The sequence below is a fragment of the Microtus pennsylvanicus genome, chromosome X (assembly GCF_037038515.1).
Source record: "Microtus pennsylvanicus isolate mMicPen1 chromosome X, mMicPen1.hap1, whole genome shotgun sequence".
Taxonomy (NCBI): Eukaryota; Metazoa; Chordata; class Mammalia; order Rodentia; family Cricetidae; genus Microtus; species Microtus pennsylvanicus.
Window position 1 is genome coordinate 29,393,189 of NC_134601.1, and position 9,131 is coordinate 29,402,319.

The 9,131-nt window shown below is 41.4% G+C and overlaps 1 long non-coding RNA gene and 1 other non-coding gene across 3 annotated transcripts in view; one reads left to right on the plus strand and one right to left on the minus strand.

Moving 5' to 3' along the window:
* Positions 1-9,131, minus strand: part of LOC142840233 (uncharacterized) — a 76,742-nt gene that overhangs the window by 38,557 nt on the left and 29,054 nt on the right. The window lies entirely within an intron of this gene.
* Trnaa-cgc (transfer RNA alanine (anticodon CGC)) lies at positions 471-542 on the plus strand. Its single transcript has one exon. It is a non-coding gene; the product is annotated as a tRNA-Ala (tRNA).

Genomic DNA, 9,131 nt, shown 5'->3' on the forward strand with positions numbered 1-9,131 from the left:
AACTGCCTTTCAAGCCTGGAAACTAAGGCGTGTTTTAAAAAAGAAAGGAGGTATGCTAGAGAGGGTTTCCGGAAGCTACTCATACTCTCAAATATGACCGCATATCAGCAACATATAATTATTTATTCCGCATGATACTGGCATGTTGAACCACCTGCAAGGTAAAGTTGAAGTAAAATTGATGGGACTGAGTAATTCAAAGTATCATTCATTGTTAGCTTACCTTGCTTCAAAGAGCATAAGGTTTGTTCTTATTATTGTTGTTGTTATTATTTTTATTGTTATTATTTTTCCTTTGATTGAAAATAGATTGTTTTCTTATGCAACAAATGTCCCAAGAATCCTATCAAAACACTAAACCTGGAATCCAGTATGCTCAAAGGACCTGATGCAGAGCTTTGCAGAGACTCTGACTACTGGCTCGGTGTCTCTGAATTCACATGGGCTTTGATGAAGCTCTCACCAGGTGTGGGGATGTAGCTCAGAGGTAGAGCACATGTTTCGCATATATGAGGCCCCGGGTTCGAGCCCCGGCATCTCCAAAACAATACTTTTAACCTTTGGTTTTCTTTTTTCAGGATGTTTCTGTGCAAGGTGTCCCAGAATTTAAAGTACCGTGATGAGGTTATATATGCATAGCTAATTAATGGATAAAATTGCTCATTTGTCACCGTGACAGCAATGTTTATCTTTGTGACGACATTTCCATAGACACCTCCATGGTCTGGTGAGTACAACGTGGTCGGGCTTTTAGGGATATGCTTTGTTCACAGAGCGAAAAAAAAAGAAAAGCTCTGCATTCGTAGTGGGACAGTTTCTCAGATAATGGGTATGCTTTCTTGGGTGAAAACAAGGGTGAAGAGTTCTTCCTTAGAGAGAAAGTAAGGGAGGGCTGGGCGGAGCCATTCCTGGTTACTAAGGGGGAGGCAGCATTGTGGTTGTCATAGAAACCGGGGTCATTATGGCGACCATTTTCAAATGGCGACCAGACGATGTCCTGGAAAGGAGCATTCAGTTCCTGGTGTTTGGACTGAGTTGAGCTTATGGATTCCCGGAGGTGAGCACCAGAATCTTTCTGAGGGTTGGGAGGCAGATGCAGGGATTCCAGACTCAAGTAGGACCACTCCTATCTCGGGGATTGCAGCCTGTGTATCTCCGGAAGGAGAGAGACTTGGGACCATTCTGCCTCCTCCTGTGCTGTTGTGTACCAGGCTGTGCTGGAGCCATTGTCCAGGAGGGGAGTTGTGGGAGAGCAAGCAGGAGGGAAATGAGGCCGAATGAGCGCTCTGTGATCCCGACTTCCCACTCTGTGCGTGAGATTGCTTGCTGACATTTGAGGTTTTCCGTATGTTTCATAGAAATGTTTTATCAGACATATGTATTTCTAACTTTTCTCCTAGCCTCAGACTTATCATCTCAATTCTCATCCATGTCTTTGGAAGAGCAGGAGATTTTAAATTGTAAGATCCCACCTTCTCTAGTTCTTCAATTACGGTTTTTTTTTTCGGTGTCTTGTCTGCGAAATCTTTGCCTGGCACCCAGTGACAGGGATTTTCTTCTTGTGTTCTGTTGGACATTTATAGGCTGATTTTTTTTTTATTTTTACATCTGTAATTTATTTTGAATGGTCTTCACATATGATAGGATGTAGGTCCTAGTTTATATTTGTGGGTTTGGACATGTACTTGCCTCAGCATTGCTTCCTGAAAGGCCATGTTTATGCATCAAATTGCCTTGTTTATTTGTGAAACATCAGTTCTCCAATAATCCAATCATGGTATATATGCCAGTAATCCCAGTGCCTGGGAGGCTGCAGCAGGAGTATGGTCAGTTCTTCTCAGCACACACTACACGCAAGCTTGATGCCAGCATCAGGTACAGGAAAAATGTTGACTCGATATAGGCAGTGGTCTGTAAATGTGTGGATGTGAGCGTGGACTGTTGGTTTTAGATTTTTCTTGCCAACTTTGATTCAATAGCATGCTGGTCCAATTACTGTAGGTTCAAACAGAGGTCAGGCAATGTTGTGCTCTAACATTTGTCTGTTTCTAAGGTTTACACAAGCTATGTATTTAGTCTACAATATTTAGAGTTATCCACTCAATTTTTTAAAAGAATAAGTGCTATTTTATTGTTAGTGCATCGAATCTGTAGCTCAGTTTTTTTTAATTTATTTATTTATTAAGGATTTCTGCCTCCCCCCCCCCCCGCAACCGCCTCCCATTTCACTCCCCCTCCCCCGATCAAGTCCCCCTCCCTCATCTGCTTGAAGAGCAATCAGGGTTCCCTGATCTGTGGGAAGCCCAAGGACTGCCCATCTCTATCCAGGTCTCCTAATGTGAGCATCCAAACTGCCTAGGGTCCCCCAAAGCCAGTAATTGCAGTAGGATCAAAAACCCACTGCGATTGTTCTTGAGTTCTCAGTATTCCTCATTGTCTGCAACAGACATCTTACTAATAATGAATTGTTTGAGCTGTGAACATAGTTGTCTTTCATTAAGACAGGTTGTCTCCAATTCAGCAATGTTTGGAAATCTCTTGGCCTATCAGCACCATGGATTTATCTGTTGGGATTATGCACAAATATTTGTACTTTTTGATTCATCTATAACTGCTATTATTTTTTAAACAAATTGATACGTATTGTTTTTTCTGTGAACAAATCATTAAATCTTCTGTAAACTGTCAGGAACCAAGTGTCAATGAAACAGGGATATTTTTTGTTGCAAGCATGGATTATCCCATGATGAAAACGTTATTTGATGTGTAATGCAGCTTGTCCCTATTTTCTTATCGGCATTTACAGGTTATTATTGACAATCTGAAACAAATGAGAGAAATGTCCAAGAGACAAGTCCATGACCATCGTCCACAGGAATCTTATTCAAACCTTATATGTTAGTAGCTCTCACCATCCCATGTGTGGTCAGAGATGAATCTGTTGTAACGTGGTTGTACCCCTTGAGCTCTCAGTAAACACCAGGGAGCTAGGAGATTGAGAATGAGAGGTGTTTTTTTTTTGTGTGTGTGTGTGTGTACAGGAATTCCTTGACAGAGGCTGGTCTGCAAAGACTGGTTGATTGACTCTTAGACCTGCAGTGATATGGAGGTGGTGGAAGTTGCAGTCCCAGGGCCTAATTACAATTTCCTTTGTGTTCTCTTGAGCCCATGAGTAGCCACTCCTTGGGCCCCCTGTGTTGGACTTACCTAACACTTGTCACTAAAAGATGACGTTGGACCTCACATTTAAAATATCAGAATATGTCTCCTTAACAAAGCTTTAAGTTTCTACCAGTCAAAGGACTGCGTGTCATCACATAGCAGCTAGTGCCTGTAGCTGAGGTTTCTCTGCTTTACCATAATAGTCTACTTAATATTATCGCCAATGTACTTAAATAGAGTCTATAGTTTCTTCATTCTGTTACTATAAAAACTTCATGAAACTGTTTTCACATTGTAACATGTAATTTGTACTAACATAAACCTGTTTCACTCATGTTTACTCACAGATATTTGACTCCAGAATGAACTCTCTTCTTCCTTTGGGGTGAGAGCTGTGTGTTTACATTGACAATTGTTAGTGTGTGTTGTGTATATACTCACGCTTGTGCAGATATGTCCCTGGATATATATGTGTGAAAGTTAATCACTTACTGCTGTGTTAAGTTATGAGTTATAATTCTCCTGGTCCTCTTCAACGATGATCTGGTGTTTAGTATAGGGCTTGCTTATCTCCATATTTATTTACTCATGTGCTGACTTATATCATTATGGCTCAATACCCATTTTCCTAAACTGTTTTTATCTATTGCTGTTTCTATTTCCATGCTCCTTTTGTCCCAGTATGGGCTAGAGGAATCCATTTAAGATGGCGTCAATGAATATCACAAATTCACCTCAAGCTTAGGAGCTCACAGACCTGCTTCAGGGAAAGTTTGCCCCAAATGAACAGCTCTGCTCTGGTAGGGGACGGTTACCCCAGCCAGGTTGTTACAACTCTGCTCAGATCCTCAGTAGAGTAACAACTCTGTACTGCTAGGAGAAGCTTTTCCAGTTCTGCTCCCTTCTCCTCAGCTTGTCTCCAGTTGAAGTCATTGCTTCTCTGTTCTTCTTAGGCAAAGAAGGTCTCACCAAGCCACATTCAAGAGATTCACTGGGAGGGAAGAGTACAGGAGGTGGCTGCCCCTGCAAGAGTGGGAAAGGCAGCTCCCAGCTGAACAGGTACAGGGTGGTTTCATACTCAATGATCAGCTGGTTTTCCTGAGCAGGGATTGGTTGGTTTTATGCTGAGAGATTGGTTAGTTTGTTTTGCCGAATTGGTAAGTGGAAGAGTGTGTTTCTGTGGCTTTGGTTTCAGGGGCAAAGTGTGTTTATTTCACTGGCCTTTTTTAAACGTTGGGCTCTGGTTTCAGGGCCAGTGAATTGATTCTAGTCTCAGGGTCAGTGTATGTTTCTTTTGCTCTGGTTTCAGGATCAGGGTGTGCTGCTGTGGACAGAAATGGGTGTTGTTTCCCCTAGAAACAGATATGCAGTCCATTGTGGGCCACATAGTGAGTGCTGAGAACCCAGCCTAGGTCTTCTGTAAGAGCAGCAAGTCCTGTTAACCATGGGGCAATCTCTGAAGTCCAAGTCAGAAAATATTAAACGTAATTACTATTTTTCCACTTTGCCCCATAATGACAATAGCCATCTTCTTATACTCAGGTAGGTAGGTCCAAGTTTCATTATTATTTACCAATCGATAAAGTTTCTTTATGTTACTTAGGTTCTCATAACCAACCACTGCCATACCGTGTCTGCAGAAAAATACAACAATCTGATATTATAGACAAATTTATATATGCTGGAATGTATTAGGATAGAACCAGAGTTTAGAGACATCTGGCCTTCATTCATCTTGAATATATGTTTAAATTTATCTCTTTTGTTGCCTATGATATTTGTTCATTCTTAATATTAAATAGTGTAGCAATGTATAGCTACACAGCAAGTTTTATAATTTAGTTTATTTCATGTGTGTATATGCTTGCCTACATATAGGTATGAAGAGCTCATGCATGCCTGTTGTCCATGGAAGCCAAGAGAGGACATTGAATCCCTTGGCACTGGAGTTAAGAGTTGAAAACTGCCGTGCTGGTTTTGGGAAATTAGTCTTTGCCTGTTGCCTGTTGCTGAGGTTGTTTTCAATTTCAGTGTCTTGTATATAAAGCTGTTGTGAGCTGAAATAAATAAGTCTTTAAAAGAAAATATGTCCTCTTTCTCCAGGTTATATATTTGGGTTGTGATGGCCAGATGACAATTAACATATGAAGAAACAGAAAAAGATTTTTCCAAGTCTCTGTCCTGTTTTCCATGGCCACCAGGAGTGGGTATGGGAGAGTCATCCTCCAGAGCCTTGCCAGGTCTTCATACGACAAGTCTTTATTTCTGAGTATTTTATGGGGGTGTCGAGAGTCCCCTCAGAGTCACCTGTCTCTCTTCCCTAAGTGTTAAGGATGTTGATGCTGTATGTTTCTCTTAGTGGAGCATCTACTCACCCTTCTGGACAACTTTTATTTCGTGAATTGTCTATTTTCTTAATGTCTCCTTTAGAAGCTTTCTGTATTCTGGATACAAGAAGACCGTCATCTGATATACAATTTCCCACATTCATTTTTCCCAGGTAATAAAAATATGTTTCTATTATATATTTGGAAGAATAGACATTTTCTCACTTTATGGAATTCTTAACAATCCAGTTCTTCATTTAATGAAAGGGGGTTTGCTGTATCTAAGAAGTTTGTTTGTAATTCATGAACCTGAACATTCAATTGTATTCTGCTACAAGATTCATGTTTAGGTTGTATTTTGGATTTCTTTTAGGTTTATTTTCCCTATTTACTGAGGGTCTGCCTGTATGTCTGTGTGTGCCGTATGCACGTTTGAGTGCAGATACCCACTGAGACAGAAGAGACTGTCAGTTCCCCTGGATCTGGAGTTACAGGCATCTGTCACCCACCATATGGGTGCTGGAAACTGAAGTCGGGTCCTCTGCAATAGCGAAAGGCACTCTTAACTTCTGAGATGTCTCTCTAGTCCTGTGTAGATCATTTGTTCATTCTCGATTGACTTTTGTATTCTGCGATGTACGTTTGTGTATATTTATATTTGTGCATGGGGAGGTCTGTTTGTCCCAAAATAAGACAGAAAGACAGGGCATTGAAGGGGATATGAGAGGGAATACACAGCCCCTCACCCTGTGATCATTTTTACATTTTTCTGACATTCAGGAAACCTCAACCCAACTGATAGAGCCAAAATTACCTGCAGATATGATGCAACTATTCCTAAAGACATCCCAAATAATGTTTAAAAATAACAACAAATAAACTAGAGTCTAAAGATAGGGTTTCCGGAGCTGTTTCCTCCTAAAATCATTACAGGAACCATCACCCTGGGGAGTCTGCAGAGAACCCCACACCCCTAATTGTGTTAGGAATTGTTCTATTGACAGAGGCTACCCCATACGCAAATTAGCTGTTAATGGAGAGCTATCTGTTAGCGGAACCAGCCCCACATTCCAAACTATCTAGAGAACTAGGTGTGCCAACTCCTAGTTGTGAGTTCCCCGCCTATGTGACCTGACCGAATGTAACCTCCTGGCCTAGTGACCAACGTGAACCATGTGAACCATGCGACAAGAGTCCAGGCCCCTGTGCACCCCGCCCCCAATTCCTTACCCTATATAAACTGTAAACCTGTCTCTAATAAACGGAGGCTTCGACAAATCTGCCTAGCCTTCTTCCTCTTTCCCCCCATATCTTCCAGATAGTGCCTCTCCGGGACCCTGGAATAACTGAACTGCCAGGTGGGTTACAGACCCTAGACTGAGTAAACCACCCAAAGCGGTTTACAGTGGAGCCTGAACCAGTGACTCGGAGCAAGGCCAACTATCGGACGAAGATGCGCGGTCCCGGGACAACAACAAGAAGAAAAAAGAAGATTCTGCGGCTGTAGAACTCGGACAGATCTGCAGAATGAGGTAGGCACAGTATCACTGTAGTCCAAAAAGATATGGGACTTTCAAAGGAAGAGAAAATCATACAGGAATTTAATCAATCAATCAGGGAGAGAAGAGTAAGAGTCAAAAAGAGAGATTTATGTGTTTGCTTGCGGACTCAAAAGGGAGTCCCTTGAGACGCGAGAAGTTAGGGTACAATCCACACAGCTATGCCTGCCAAGCAGGCTGGCTGCTAGGGCTAGAGAGCCTATGTCTTTAACCCCCTGCCATATGGAGCGAAAGCTGACAGGCAGGTTTGCTATAAAGGAATCTAGACTCAAAAAGCTGCAGCTTCATTTAGGACAGTAAATACGCTTCTTTTCCATTTTAAAAAATCTTGCTTCTTGGTCAAAAATCTTTAGTTTGTAGGTGTCTAAGTTTATATCTAAGGTAGATTAATTTCAGTACTGTGTTTCTGTAAAAAAGTTTTAAAATCAAAGATTGTAATACATTCAGAAAATTTTTAAAATTGTTTAGGCTATCCTGAGTTTTTATTTCTTTCTTATAAAGTTGAGGTTTGTTCTTTGGAGTTCTGTGAAAAGTTTTGCTATAATTTTAATGAACATTTACATTAAAATTTGTATGTGAGTTCTGTGAAAAATGTTGCTGTCATTTTTTTAATTTATTTATTTATTGTGTATACAACATTCTGCCTCCATGTATGCCCACACACTAGAAGAGGGCACCAGATCTCATTACAGATGATTGTGAGCCACCATGTGGTTGCTGGGAATTGAACTCATGACCTCTGGAAGAGCAGCCGGTGCTCTTAACCACTGAGCCATCTCTCCAGCCCGTTGCTATAATTTTTAATGGACATTTACACTGAATCTGTAGATTGCTTTCAGTAAAATTGTCATTTTTGCTGTGTTTCTTCTGCTTTCCCAAGAAAGTAGGGGATCTTTCAAGATTTAAAGTTCTCATACAAGTTTTTCCATTTGTACGGCCCGCTCTTGGGTGGGAGTCGTATTGTTTCAGCTTAAGGTCCTTCCCTGCTGACAGGTGTTGCTTCAGGCTAGACTGCTGAGACTCCGGCCTCTCACTAAATTTATCAAGGGCAGGAGTTATACTCTACCAAGTGATAATGGTTAAAAATAAAAAACATTTCTGCCTTCACAAGCAGAGATGACGGGACTCAAACTTCTGTCCTGCTTGCTTAAAGTTACTCCAAGATATTTTGTGGTATTCATGGATATTTAAAAGGATGATGTCTCATTTATCCTAGGTGTAAAAGAGGTACATTTGGGTTATTTTCAGATTCTGGCTATGATAAGTAATTCTGCTGTAATCAAGTCTGAGCCCATGGTCTTATGGTTAAACAACTTTGTATTTAGGCCCAAAAGGGGTATTGCTAAGTTTTGAGGTAAATATTTGCCTAATTTTAAAAAATAGGCATAATAGGGGTCCCCCAGTGCTGGGGAGACTCTCACTCAGGTCTTGGGATGGCGCCCCCCCCATGGCTCGCTGGAGGCCGTCCTTGCTGAGGTCGCGCAAGTGCCTTTAGTTGGGGAGGGGAGGAGTTCAGCCTCTAGTGACCTGAAGAGAAAATTTTTGAAAAGGGGCCACAGCCCAGTGGTCCAGGAGGGTTATAAATTCCAAAAATCCAGTGGTGGTCGCAGGAGGACAGCTCCCTGCCTCGGGACCACTCCCAGGGTCATAATCCGCTAGTTCCTAAAACAGTACTGTGATAATTGCAGCTGGAAAACCTGTTTTTCGAGGTAAAGGTCTGGCTTTGTCTTCAGACAGTTCCTGGTGCAGGGTCGCTGAACAGGCTAGTCCTGGATTTTTGATTCTTCTCTTCCTGCTGGGGGAGTCTGGTTTATCCAGGTTTTTCAATACTATGTGTGATCCAAAGGTGACTGTCAGTTTGCACTTCCAGCAATGGAGTTTTTTCCCTACCCACATTTTCTTAAGCATAAATTGTTAGCAGTAATTTTTAATCTTGGTCATTTTTGCAAGGATAAAATAAAATCTCAGAGTTTTGGTTTGCATTTCTCTGAGGGCTAAAGGATGTTCTGCTTAAACATTTTTTAGGTGTCTCTCATTTTTAAGTTTGTCTGAGAGTTTTCAGTTTAGGTCTGTAACAAATATT